Source organism: Eschrichtius robustus, chromosome X (assembly GCF_028021215.1).
Source record: "Eschrichtius robustus isolate mEscRob2 chromosome X, mEscRob2.pri, whole genome shotgun sequence".
NCBI lineage: Eukaryota > Metazoa > Chordata > Mammalia > Artiodactyla > Eschrichtiidae > Eschrichtius > Eschrichtius robustus.
This window is the reverse complement of record NC_090845.1, coordinates 81218400-81231953: the sequence shown is the minus strand read 5'-3', so window position 1 is coordinate 81231953 and position 13554 is coordinate 81218400. Positions and strand designations below refer to the sequence as shown.

Here is a 13554-nt window from a genome sequence, read left to right as displayed (position 1 = left end):
ATAGTTACATCAAAGGTTAAGATCAATTTTAATACCCAAATGTAATGATTGTATATCATTTTTAATTTTTAAATATTCCATCCCTTGCAAAACAGCTACATTGAATCTTTTTTTAAAAATCTGTTACCGGACTTCCCTGGTGGCGCAGTGGTTAAGAATCCACCTGCTAATGCAGGGGACACAGGTTTGATCCCTGGTCCGGGAAGATCTCACATGCCGCGGAGCAACTAGGCCCGTGCGCCACAACTACTGAGCCCATGCACAGCAACTACTGAAGCCCGCACCCTCTAGGGCCCGCATGCCGCAACTACTGAGGCAACGTGCTGCAACTACTGAAGCCCGTATGCTTAGAGCCCGTGCTCTGCAATAAGAGAAGCCACGACAATGAGAAGCCCACCCACCGCAACGAAGAGTAGCCCCCGCTCGCTGCAACTAGAGAAAGCCCGCGCGCAGCAAGGAAGACCCAATGCAGCCAAAAAAAAAATAAAAATCTGTTACCTTTTGCTTACTTCACCTTTTCATGCTTGTTTACCAGACTAAGAATTAACCCTTTGTTTTCAGTGTGGTTTGAGAGTCAGCAGCATCTACATCCCCACGGAACTTGTTAGAAATGCAGAATTTCAGGCCCCAGCTAGAATCTACTGAATCAGGATCTGCATTTTAACGGGGTTCCCCAGATGAATGGTATGCACATTAAAGTTTGAGAAGCTCAGGAATAGAACATAACTTCATAGAAACTGGAGTTTAAAATAACAAGTCATCAGCAGTGATGGTGATTAATTAGAAGTCGTGTATTGGCTCTATTTCTCAAATGTTTAGATTCTGTTACAGCTACACTGCTATATAATTTTTTAGCATTGGCCTTATATTCCCATAACTGTTTACTCTTGTATGCAATTCGAAGGCATTCAGAAGCCATATGATATTTAATGGATTCAAACTCCCTTCTTCAAATATTCCTTCTTTGCACATTCACTTTACCAAATGGCCAGCATATATTGTAAGTGTTTTATCTCACGGATGTTAAAACCGAGTTCATGAGCTAAGAAAAGTTGCAGGACAAGGGATGTTGTAAGAAATGTGGAGCCTGACTGAAGGCTAAAATAACAGTCTTAAACTGAGCAATTTTTTTCCTGGTGTAAGCAGAAAAAACAATGAAATCCTGCCTGATGACGATAGAGCAAATTCTCCATGTAAAAGTTTTATTCTGTTTGTGTGTTTTTGTGTATGTTTATTACCCATTCTTAAGGCTCTTTTTAAAAAAATTTAATGTATTCCCATGTTTTTTTGAAGATATTTGATCCTAGTGAAACTAGCAAACAAGTATCAAATAACAGTTAAGGTATTCCAAATATACAATATGAGAAGTGAGAGAGAAGCCAGCCTAGGCAGTTTCAAAAAGGTTGCATATTTCACACTGAACTGAAAGCCAGGCCCTATCACCTAACACTCTGGCAGTGTTCTTCTCTACTTGATTTCTTTTTTGTCCCCTTCTTTCCCCTCAGCCACAAAGTAAAATAAAGCAGTCTAAGGTTATGCAGGGGAGAAAGGTAAGCTTTGCTTTGGCACATTTTGCCTACATTTACCTGACCCATACTCCCTTACACATACAACCCCCGACATGAGCAATAAGATCATGCAACAAGCAGACCAAAGTTTAGAAAATTCACTTAAAGTCTTTCCCAAATTATATTTAAACCTTAAGGAAAATGTACATTAAAATCCTTAGGTAAATATGTATTTATAAAAACAAAACCATCCTTTGGGGTATGTACATTTCTTGCTATCTTAAGTAAATGGGCTTTTCAAGTCCTTTTTAAAGAGTTAAAATATTTACATACTTTAATGCATCGATGCTTCAGTCTATTCACTCTACCTTCATGTCAAGACTACATTTTGCATGTTTTATAACATCACATAAACATGCAAAATGCACAATAGACGTGTTTTTAATAATCTAAGTTCAATACAAAGTGTGGAAAACATAGCATTTTCTATATCTAAGTCAGATTGGGGAATGGTCCAGCTTAATAAAGCCAAAGAAATAAACAAACAAGTCCCGGATATATTTAACTTTCTGATAAGGTACAAAACTGTTCCTGCATTTGAGCAAAGGAGGGAACAGGCAAGGTTGTAGAGTAAATTAAATAATGTTATCACCCAATACCTTACATGAGCTCCTGTTAGCACTCATTTCACATCTCTGAGACAGTTTTCTTATCTGTAAAATTAAGGGGTTGGACTAAATGATCTTTCTGGTCCCTTCCACTTCCAGAGTTTATGAAACTTGGACCATTCTTGGTATATTATAATGTACCACCTGGCACTCGATATTTGTTAAATTTAATCTAATGTGACTATATATTACTTTTTTGTTGTTGTTGCTTATTGTTTTTGCCCAATCAGAATATAAGCTTCTCAAAGGAGATACTGCCTTAAATTTCTTTAAGGACCCCCTTTCTCAACCCAGTCCAACCACCACATTTAAAGTATTGTAATGCTGGACCAGCAATAGGTTTTTAGATATTGAGGGCTAATGAATCAATGCGTTGAAACTGGAAATACCTGCAGAGCCAAGGGACAAGGCAAGAATACATGGTAGAGCTTTCTGTAAAACATCATATAAATTTTTTTCATTGGAAAGGGCCTTGAAATAATGTAAAACTTCTTCATTTTACTTTTGGGAAAACTGTATTCCAGGGAGATGAAGTTATTTGCTCAAGATCACTCTCTGGATACTAATAAAATATAAATCACAAAATACCTTGTGTTCACACAATTTAAATAAACCTCTGCTCTCATTTCCTGTACCCAAAACCACAGGAAAAAGGAGTTTATAATCCTGAAGACAACAGAAAATGATTTGCATATTGGGAGCTTAATGTCCTTTGGTTGATATGATACAAACCTACACACAATTGATTCCCAAAGATATTTTGCTTCAAAGACGGCATATCAGAAGAAAATCAGTATTTACAAATCATTGTCCAAAATTCTCTAAAACAAATCATATATAAAATATAGATGTCCTAAAAGAAAAACGAATTAGGCAATAACACTAAATATGTGCCACATTAAGTAAACTTAAAGTTTATGGAGTGTCATTATGATGGGTCATAATTTGAATTATTCTTATAAATAAAACAGAGGAAGTGTATGAGCATATATGAGCATGTACTGCTAAATTTCAATAGTCTTACTATTTTATTATATAATATTTACAGGGTTAGTAAGAGGAGGAGAATATGACACAAGTAAACAGTTAAAAGATAGACTTATTTAGATATATTTGAATATACTTGTCTTGGAAATTTTTATTTTTTAATCCAAGAAGGATTCTTTTTTGTTTTCGTTTTTTTTTTTTTTTTATATTCAGAACTTTGAGGAAATATACTCAAAGATATGCAAGGCAAGGCAGTTGTTGGGAAAAGCCCTGGTTTGGAAGCCAAAAGTCCTGTATAGGCTTCCCCTCTTACTAACTGGAAAGCCTTAGAGATAGGATTTCACCTGTCTGACCTTCAGTTTCCCCATTGAAAAAATAGGCACAACCATGCTTTCTTTTTCTATTCAAAGTTTTTTATGAGACTAAAATATTTACTTTTAAAATTATATAAAATATAGGATACTGCATAAATTAAACTAGGAGAATGAATTGAAACAAGAGGGTGGCAGAAAATTTAATGTTCTGTTTTCATTTCATATGATGACAATAAATGAATTGTAAAAATCAGTACAATCTTGATTTGCATTCTAATCACTTGAAGATTTAAAAAGAAATGAATTTTCATATAGTTTAATTAAAATCCATCAGGAAATTAGTTTTATTGTCATGCTAAAGGATATGTAAGATTAATATAGTTTTTATTGAGAGAGAAAAATCCTCTCCTAGAATCTATTCTCTTCTTTCTTTTGCCTTTCCTCTTTTTGTTTTCCCAAATCTACATATTCAAGATGAGCAGATTAGGTAGAGAAAATCATTCTTTCAGATCTGGGCTGGAAATGACAACTATAGCCATTGTCACCCTTAGATTCAAAATTTATTATACTGATTTGATGCTTAACACATTAAAGTCAATTAAAAGGGCAGTTTAAAATCCTTGATCAGTTGAGGATGTTTAGAGTGTAAAAGATAATAGAAGCATTTATGATTTCTGCCAAGTCACTCTTCTAATTCAAAAACCGTGATTGAAAAAGACTCTTTATCCAATTTATTTTTACTGTTTGATAATGAGAATGCAGTCTTTCTACAGATGTAACCAAATCTCAAGACACTTTTCACCCTAAAATAGCTTTCTCCATGTGATAAACCTGTGTTTTACAATTAATGTTGCACAGAGCATAAATATTGAGGGACCATGACATACAAGTTATTTGATGTTTTCTCTTAACAAAAGATGAACACATTTGGGGGATGATGCCTTCGAGATGAACTTCTATTGAAAAATGACACCTTTTCAAATAGGATTAGATTAATTTAAACAGTGCAAGCCAGTCTGGAATATCAAGGCATCTTACCTAGTTTTCTTCATTCTGGATACTGAATGATCAATAAAGTCTTCAGATAATAGAACTCTGCTCAGACAATGACATGTAATTTGGAATGTTATAGTCAATCCAATTAAATGTACTTATAAATTTTATTTTTCACAAAGGTAAAATTTACATATGTCATTGATGAAAGAATGTATCATCTATTTTTATGGCATACTCTGTCTTACCTCCCCAATTCCCAGTGATGCTGAGCCAACCTCAGTGCATGTGGAGATACGGACAATTTGAGAATTGCCCATTTCCCATACACACAAAAATAACTTTCTACGAATGCAGTAAAAAGCACGGGTTCCTTTGCCTCTGAAGATTGGCATAGCAACTGTGTATGTTCGTATGAACATGCTTTGACAAAGGCCTTAAAGTCCTTTGTGTGTGTGTGTGTGTGTGTGTGTGTGTGTGTGTGTGTGTGTTAGGAGAGATCTGTCTGAGGCGGACACCCTCTCAAAATATTTAAATTTGAGCCACTATGACAATTCCACAAAGCAAAAAGGAGGGGGAATAAAAATGAGAAAGAAACTTTCACTGAAAACATAGAAATAATGACCCATGGGAAGAGGACACACCAGAAAGAATGGGATGCAGATAAACAGTTTCAGGAGTGTGTGGTGAGAAATTCAGAAAAGTTGAAAATACTCCTCAAAGTACAATATTTAAATCCCTAGCTGTAACCAAAGGAAAACAGATGTTTGCAGGCATGATAAAAAATATAAGAAATCCAAGGAATTCCACTATAAATCTTGTTTGAAATAAAACAGCAAAAGACACACACAGACGGCAAGAAATCTTCTGGTGAGGAAAATTTGACAAATTTGTAAGTTTAAAGTAGAGGTTCCATGGTTCCTTTTTTTAAAAAACATCTTTGAGGTCACTGAAGGGGAAGAGAGTCCAAGGTAGCTAGTGGGAAGAAAGAAGTAAAATGGGGATGAGTGGAGAAATTACCTAGGTAGGTAATGCGGGGAAGAAGCAGCGAGGGAAGACTGACGGGAGAAGGAAAAAGAATAGAGATAGAGGTGTTTGCTAGGGCCTCAAGAGGAGGAAAAAGCCAAGATTAAGGGACTGGAAAAAGCCAAGATTAAGGGACTCTGATGGTTGGTAGATAAAGAGCTGAAGTGGGTAAGGATGGGAGAGATGATATAGGGCACGGAGATGATGCAGGGAGGTGTGTGGAAAATGGAGTGCGTGGGCATAAGTGTGCTTGCAAGTGGCTGAAGGAGTTTACTCTGATGGTGGAAGATGGGGAATTTGGAAGGTTGGGTGTGAAAGGTGAGATGAGCCTAAAGATAAAACTATAGAGATGATTATGACTAAAGAGAAATTCTCTTTTCGAAAATGCCGTTCCTTTCTTTCTTAGTTTTACTGATTTACCTTAGGCCCTCTTCATTCATTTGTCCTCTTTTCTGGATGTTACAGTATCTTCTCTACTTATTTGCCTCTACTCTCTATTCCAATGCATTAGTTTATTCAAACACACATTTAAAGACAACAACAAAAATGTTTCTATTGTGTGCCACCTACTGCCTAATTTTCTCACCCTGTTTTGTTGTTGTTGTTTTTAACATATCTGCTTTAAAAATCTTCAAAGTGGACTATGCCTACAAAATAGACACACAAACCCCCTAACTCCACAGTGGGACATCAAGCCCCACCCCCACCCGCCCTTTCCTTACTTAAGTCTGTATCAGGCTCTTCCAGGTCTACCTCCTGGCTAGCCACTGCCTACAAATGCCTATTTTTCAAAGCCAGAGAGACACCTTCTTTATGAATCTTTTTTCAACCTCTTAGCAAAAATTAATTCCTCCCTCCATTATGTTCAATTAGAGCATTAATCACATTGTATCATAAATTTGTCAGAGTCTCCTGGCTCACAGAAGCCGGAGCTACCTTTTCACATTCTCTTTTGCATTCTTGTAGCCTAGTACATTGTCTGGCACAGTAGGTGAGTAATTAATGTTTGCAGATTCTTTGGTGAATAAATAAACAGATGACCCTCCTTTAAAATACGTGAAGCAAGATTATTGGAGAAAATTAGATTTCAAAATTTCATCTCCTGAATAATTCCCCTTGCTACTAGTAGAAAATGTGGCAGCCATACATATTTTGTCAATTTAGCTTAAACCAGTGGTTTATATAAAGTCTCCTTGTCCGCACGCCTCCCCTCTCTTCGCCAAGAACCTTGTAAATCCTGACTAAAGGCTGTTGTGGACTGCTTGCACAGAGAAAAGGAGAATTTTCTGCTTTCTAAATCCCTTACCAGATTTCTTCCTGCCACCAGCAGTCTGGAAGCTCTCTATCAGGAATTTCTATCTTTCAAAGAACATAAAGTTTTGAATACAAAGAGAAGAAATAATGTGAAAACTGCAATTCCTTCTGCCAGGCCTCCCAGTTGCCAAAACCCAACATTGCTTGGGCATCCATCAGAATCGCATTCAGGTGATTAAAAAAAAAAAAAAAAAGTCTCCTTTCAAACCTTAGCAAATGATTGAACTCTAAAAAATGAATGCGCTTTTATGCTTGGTCTGAGTTTCCTTCCCATTCCTGTATTTCAAACGCATAGCAACTCTAAGTTTGCTGCCTTTGCTGATATAACATGTAAGGGAAGCCTTCCATCCAAGGGAAGAAAACAAAACCCCAGATTTACAAAACGGAAGAATTCTTTGTTCCTGCTCCCTTTCCCCCAAATCTCCTACCTGCCTCCAAACCAAAATACAGTCAGTAGGTAAGCAGTTTGTTGCGATCCTCTCTGAAGATAATTTCCTTGGAGGCTCAGACGCCTCCACACACGCTGCCTCCGTCCCCTCCCTCTTGCCCTGTGCAACCTTCTCCAACTGCGCGCTGCGGTCCTTCTCCCAGAGGTAAAGAAAAAAATTGTCCGCAATCAGGGAAAACGGATTAGCCTCTAATTCGGGGAAGCAGGGGGTTGCTCCCTTAAAGGGAGAAGTGCAAACTCAGAAAGGAAGCCGCAGCGGGCTTCCGTCTTGTAAAATCCCGTTTCTGAATCTTCCCAATTTGGCGCGCCGGTCTCTAGAAGTGACTGCGCAGCCTTATAATAAAGAGGACGGTGGCCTGCCCCTGCGGCAGCAGCTCCTAGAGCCTTTCGTAACTTCCAATTTTCAGTCCCTTCTCTCACTTAAGGGGACTCTCCACCCTGTGCCAGCGCCTCCAATCGTCCCCCTCCCACACTTCACCATTTCACTGGGAAGACGACCCTCTTCGCCTTCTAGGGAGCTTGCTCTGTTGAAAGCAAAGAGACGGCCACAGGATTTTAAGGATACCGGTCTTCACATCCCCCTTCCTTATAATCCAGGGAGGAGAGAAAACAGCGGAAATTTAACACTGGTAACTATTATTTCATCTGAAGAACTTGCCCTCTAGAATGCCGCTAAATAAGTAGATGCATAGTGAATAGTGAAGGTGCAAGCTGAAAACAGGAAAGACTGGGGCGGGGGAGGGTCGTGGGGGACAGGGACAAGGAAGGAACGAGTGCGGGAAGACCCTACATCTGTATCAGATTCTGGGCTCAAAACCGGCCGCGGCCGGGACCGCAGTAACCTCCCCCGCCCCGGCCGCCTCGGCGCGCCTGTGGGGAGCGAGTGAGCGGGAAGGAGGGGCCGAGAGCGAGAGCGCGGGAAGGAGGCCGAGAGAAGCGAGGGCGGCTGCGCACAGGCGGGGACCAGCCGCTCGGCCTCCTCTCCGCCCGCCGAGCCGCTCCGGGGCTGACATCATTGCCAGAAGGAGGGGCTGCCCATGCGAAGGCGACTGGAGAACGAGGTTCTCGGGCCTCGCTGGCGGAGGCGCTCCCTCGCCGCTTGGCAGGCGCAGCGCGGTGGCGGCCGGATTCAGCCCGCGTGAGCTGCGCGCGGCAATTCTTATTTTAGCGGAGGGAGGAAGGTATCTTTAGACCTTAGCGCGTCCATCTCTGGGTTCATTCGTCAGAACCGCCTGCACACCGTCCGCGCTTCCTCCGACGAACCAGACAAAGGCAAGAAAGGGGGAAACACATACAAATACTATTACTTCGACTTGCTTTCAAATGTCCCCCAACTCGCCCAGGAAAGGATAGCCCTGAGGCTGAGATTTCCCGCCGTGATTGTTTCAAACAAGATTGAGAGTGGAATTCCATTTAGTCTTCCCCACGTTCAGAAGGTGCCCGCAAGTACCCTTTTTTTCCTTGAGTCACACCTGTTTTAACCTTTCATGGGATGGGAGGAGTCGCTTTAGTCTAAACCGCCGCTACCTTCTCCGGTGTTTTGCTCAATGTTGAAGATTCTTCGCACGCTCCTCAGGTTGTTTCCTTGTTGCAGCGCTAAGAGCACGCAAGCGGTGCCAACACCCTCGCCCCCTCCCCATGTTTCCTGTCCCCTTCACCGCCTATCGCGATGTTTAAACACTTTCTTCCACACACTTTCCTTCGCACAGTAACGGCTCCTATGTGGGGTTTAAACCCAAGCTTGGAATGTTTCCACGCAAGGACTCGCTTTTGTTTGGTCCTCCCAGTTTAATTTTATTTATTCTTTTTTCCTCGCCCCTCCCTCTTCTCTCAAGTCTTTGCTTTGTGGGTGTGTGCCGCAGTGGCGCAAGTTTCGATTCCCAGCCCCCTAGCCAACATTTTGGAAGGGCACCCCGCTTGGAGACTCGACCGCCCGCCCGCAGACGCGCGCGCACACGCACTCCACATGCGCACCCCAGCGCCCCACACCCCAAACCGCAAAGGAGGCCAAAGCAGTGAAGCGCAGAATAATTCATTCCGAAAGCGGAGACGCCGTTTGCTGTTGAGCTCTATAAGTCTTTCCTTGGGGCAGGAAAGGAAGTGGTTGGAGCTATACGCTCTTGGAAAGTGACACACACACACACACCCCTTTATTTTTGCAAGGGGAGGATGTCAGTTTGCTGCTAAGCGCGCACATGCAAGTCGTGTCTCCAACCGAGGGCAGACTGCCGCTCCGCTCTTCCAAGTCTTTAAAGAAAAGACCCATTTGCCGCTACGAGCTTTTAAAAAGTCACCTTTTCCGATGACTCTCTTAAGAGGCATTCATTATCGCGAAAAGGGGCTGTTTTATGGCTACGCGCTTAAAAAATTAATTCCTTTGTGGACACATACTCTGTTTTTCGGTCCTATCTTAGTCCACGTCATTCATTTATGGGATAGGTAGGCGGGTTTTGGCTAAGGGATTAAAAGTCATTTCTTTAGAGAAAGAGCAACCGCTTTATGTTCGGCTACGCTCTTAGAAAGTCTTTTTTTTTTTTTTATGAGAAAATGATGCCGTTTTTCTGCTACGCAATTATAAGACGTTCCTTTTTTTAGAGCTAGGCAGAATTTTCCACACCTACCATCTCCACATCCAGCAGGTGCTGGCTGAGCACAGCCCCAGAAGTAGGGCGGGAAGGAAGGGCGGGGAGGCGAGCGTCAGGCGGAACTGCACGGGGGACCCTGCGCGCTCCGTGGCGCGCTGCGCTCTCCTCTCTGCGCCGAGGGTCGGGCTCCCAAGGATTAGAGCCAGCCTGGCATGGATCCAGATCCGGAGACCCCAGAGATGGGAGCGCAGCGGGGCCGGACCGCCCTGGAAGTCCGAGCCGGGCTCTGGCCTCCGGACTCTGCTCAGACCCCTCTGCTCAGACCGCTTCGCCTGGCTAACCCGAGAATCCGGAGTGTGATCTTTTCCCAGCCCCTGCTGCAATCTTAAGAGTTTCTCTCAGCTTCGCAGAAGCTGGCTGTATCCGTTAAAGTGAAAGACCTTTTTGCACGGCCAATGTCGGGGAAATTCATGCGCGGACACTTTTCTGACAGAAGTGAGAGTTTTCGCAAAGTAACCAAGCCAAGCCGACTGGTGGCTGTGCCAAAAAGATATTCTAGCTTCACTCACCTCCGGGGTTTGCTCTTTCTCTTATCTCCAGGGAAGAGATGGGGGAAGGGAGGACACAGGAAGCGTCTCTAAAATCACTCTGTGGTCCTAGTCAAAAGACCCCAAGAGCAGGCAGCCGGAAGCCTCCGCGCAGTAAGTGCGGGACTCACGCTTCACACGCCGCACTCTGTTCTGGCACCCGGACCGGATACTTACCTTGTTGTCCAAGCCACTAGAGTAGAAATGAGGTGGTAAGTAAAAAAGAGAAAAGGCTTCCGCTAGCCCCACGGAGACTGCGACTGCTGTAGCGGGGCTCTGCCGCCACAGCTCGCAGTCCGCGGAGCAGTTGGAGTCGCGAAGGCTTCCTTTGAGGCTGTTTGGGCCGCCCGGGTTGCCTGGGCTGCCTGTGTCGCCGCTGCCAGTGCCACTCTGCGCACTCTGTTCAACTGGCTTTCTGCTTTGCCGCGCGGGCCGCTGCGTGCAGCTCGAGCTCACGGCTCCTCCCGCCCTGACAGTTCGCCGACTGCAAGGAGCCAGTGCCGAGCCAGCCCTTTTCAATGGCGAGGGGGAGGGACTCGATAGAGGGGGAGAAGGGGGAAGGAAGGGGGGTGAGCGAGTGGAAGGCGGGTGGGGGGAGAGAAGTGAACCAGTGCCCTGGCCGCCTGCTGGGAGGGGATGGCGCAGCACCAACTGCTGGGTACCCCCCTCTGGTCCCCACTCCCTGCACCCCACATCCCCCACCGCTCTGGGGGCGGCCCCTCCAGGCTAACGGGGAACCGGGGAAGAAGGGCGGGGGAGAAATGGAGGTAAGCTTAGGAAGTTACTGTTCGCCGCCCCAAGAAGGCGGCAGGAAGCGTGCTGGCGGCACCCTCGCGTGCGGGACCCGCTGCTGGGAAAAAGGCGCCGCTTTAGGGCTTCCCGCTTTGCGGAGCAAAACCAAGGGCATATCCCGCTCCGCTCGGTCCTCCGCTCGCTGCTCTCTTAGGCTTCCCTTTAAGTTGAACTCATTCGAATTATCTTACGGAAGTTTTATTTTTCTTGTTATGTGTGCTTTTCTCGCGATCCCGCTGACCGCCCTGACTCCGGCTAGAGAACAAGCGTCCAACAGCACCATTTTCTATACAAAGGATACTTAAGGCAGACTAGTGGAAGTAGGAGCAGGAGCCCGGCAAAGCCGCAGTTGGAGCCGAGAGACTGTGTCTGCATATATCACACTAAACTGTGAGCCGGGTCTGGTACCTCGATTGCCTTCAGATTGATTGTCTGGGGGTGGCGGAGAGGAGGGTGAGGGGGGAGATCTAGCATTTGGCTACCCCCGATTGCAAGTACGAGTGAGCGTAAGCAGGTCGGTGGCTTTGGGCTGCTTTAGTGGGGTCCAGCCGCTTCGCTGCCGGGGACCGGGCAGCATCGCGGGCGTGGACAGCGCGTTTCCGTGGTAGGAAAGGATGCAGGAGAGGGAGGAGCCCAGCCGCAAGACTGGTGCTTGCCAGCACGCTCCGGCTGCCTAGTCGGTGACGCCCGGGCGGGCATCGGGGTGCCAGGTCTTCCAAGACCACTAAAGCGACCAGGGGCAATCTGGCTGGTTTATGGCTCGGAAGGTCGTGGGTATCTAGAAGCAGGGCTAATTCCCCCGTCCCTGTTATGGGATTAAAAGCAAATAGCAACAACAACCAAAACCTCCCCAGCTGTTCTACTCTGATTCTTACTCCAAGGAGCAAGTCCTTAAATTTACCCAGAGGCTGGAGAATGAACCAGGTGAATTCTTTAAATTCCTCTCCAGAAAGGTGTAGGGTTTTAGGTTTAGGTTTTAGCATCCATTTTCCATGCTTAACCAATAGAAAAACTTATCTTTCTAGTGCTCTGCTTTGTTTTTGGAAGGAGGAGGCTCTCTTTCCTGAAATAAAAGGAGGAAAAGGAGGAAAAGTAGATGTTTTCAGGCGCCAAGAGCACAGTATTCATTTTTATTTTTGTCTACTGAATGGAAGGGGGAATGCATCTGCATAGGGATAGAACATCAGGAAGGAAAAATTTTGCCAATTATCGTGAGTTGATTTTATCTAATAGTTTCTTCATGGAAAGTTATTATTATTTTTTTATTGAAGGACAAATCTTTCTGACTTCTTTCCCCAGTATGTCCCTCTCCATCTTTGTAACTGCCTTCTTTCCAATTCCTGATAGTTTTAAAGGTTAAAACCCTGGTTCAGATAATCCTCACATCCCCCACCCCCGTTTTTGTTCCTCTTGCCTTTTTTCTTCTTTTTCTTTCTTTCTTTTTTTTTTTTTTTTTACACCTACAGCCACTACTGGGAGGGACATTAGCACCACAGTTCAGTGCAGTCTGCATGAAAGAGGACACAGGAAGTGTTTACTATTACATTTTACTCCTCCTGTAACTCTGCCTGCATTATTCACAGTATCCAGCACATGCATTGTCCACTTCTCGGGAGCTGGGAGATGTCTTGGAGTTGAAATTAGAAGCTGTCAAATGGTTACAGTTTACAGCTCTGACTCTTGGGGTTTGCACTGCTGGATGAGACTCAGTCATAGGTGATGGCAGGAACTCAATGAAAATAAAATCAGTGATTGATCCAGGAAAGTGTGGCAAAGCCATGCTGTGGAGGCACTCTCAGAGCACTAATAATCATTCATAACATCCACATTAGATATCAGTTAATTGATGTGTTAAGATTTCCATCTAAACCCAAGGCAGGGGGAGAGAACTATTCAGTGACTCTTATGAAGTATTTAAAGTTATCATCATGACAGACTCATGAGGTTAATGTTATTATCCACATTTTACAGTTCCTGAAACTGAAGCTCACAGACAGGTAATTTGTACAAGACCATGGAGCTGAAAAGTAGCAGACTCTGGATTCTCATTCAGAGTGTGAAACTCCAAAATTCAGCTAAATGGTTGCTTTATAGTGAATCTGGATTATTCTATATATACAGCACAACATTTAATTTTAAGTGTCTAGTCCAATACAAAATGATCTCCGTAGAGTAGCAACATTACTTACAGACCAAGGAGACTACTAGTTGAACTAAGTAACCCAGAAAATCATCTGAGAAATTCAGTTTGTTGATAAAAGTGACAGAAATCCACATCTGAAAATAATGAAAAAAATGTTCCCATTTTCTCTTCTCCTTTTCTGTCTGATGA

At 43.7% G+C, this 13554-nt stretch overlaps 1 protein-coding gene across 1 annotated transcript in view; it reads right to left on the bottom strand.

Annotated features, from left to right (window-relative positions):
- The window catches only part of PCDH11X (protocadherin 11 X-linked), a 694007-nt gene extending 683105 nt beyond the window's left edge, over window positions 1-10902 (bottom strand). Inside the window, exon 1 of the mRNA XM_068533257.1 lies at window positions 10608-10902. The gene's annotated coding sequence lies outside the window, so the exon portion shown is untranslated. The remainder of the gene's footprint in view (window positions 1-10607) is intronic.
- Between the last annotated feature and the right edge of the window lie 2652 nt (window positions 10903-13554).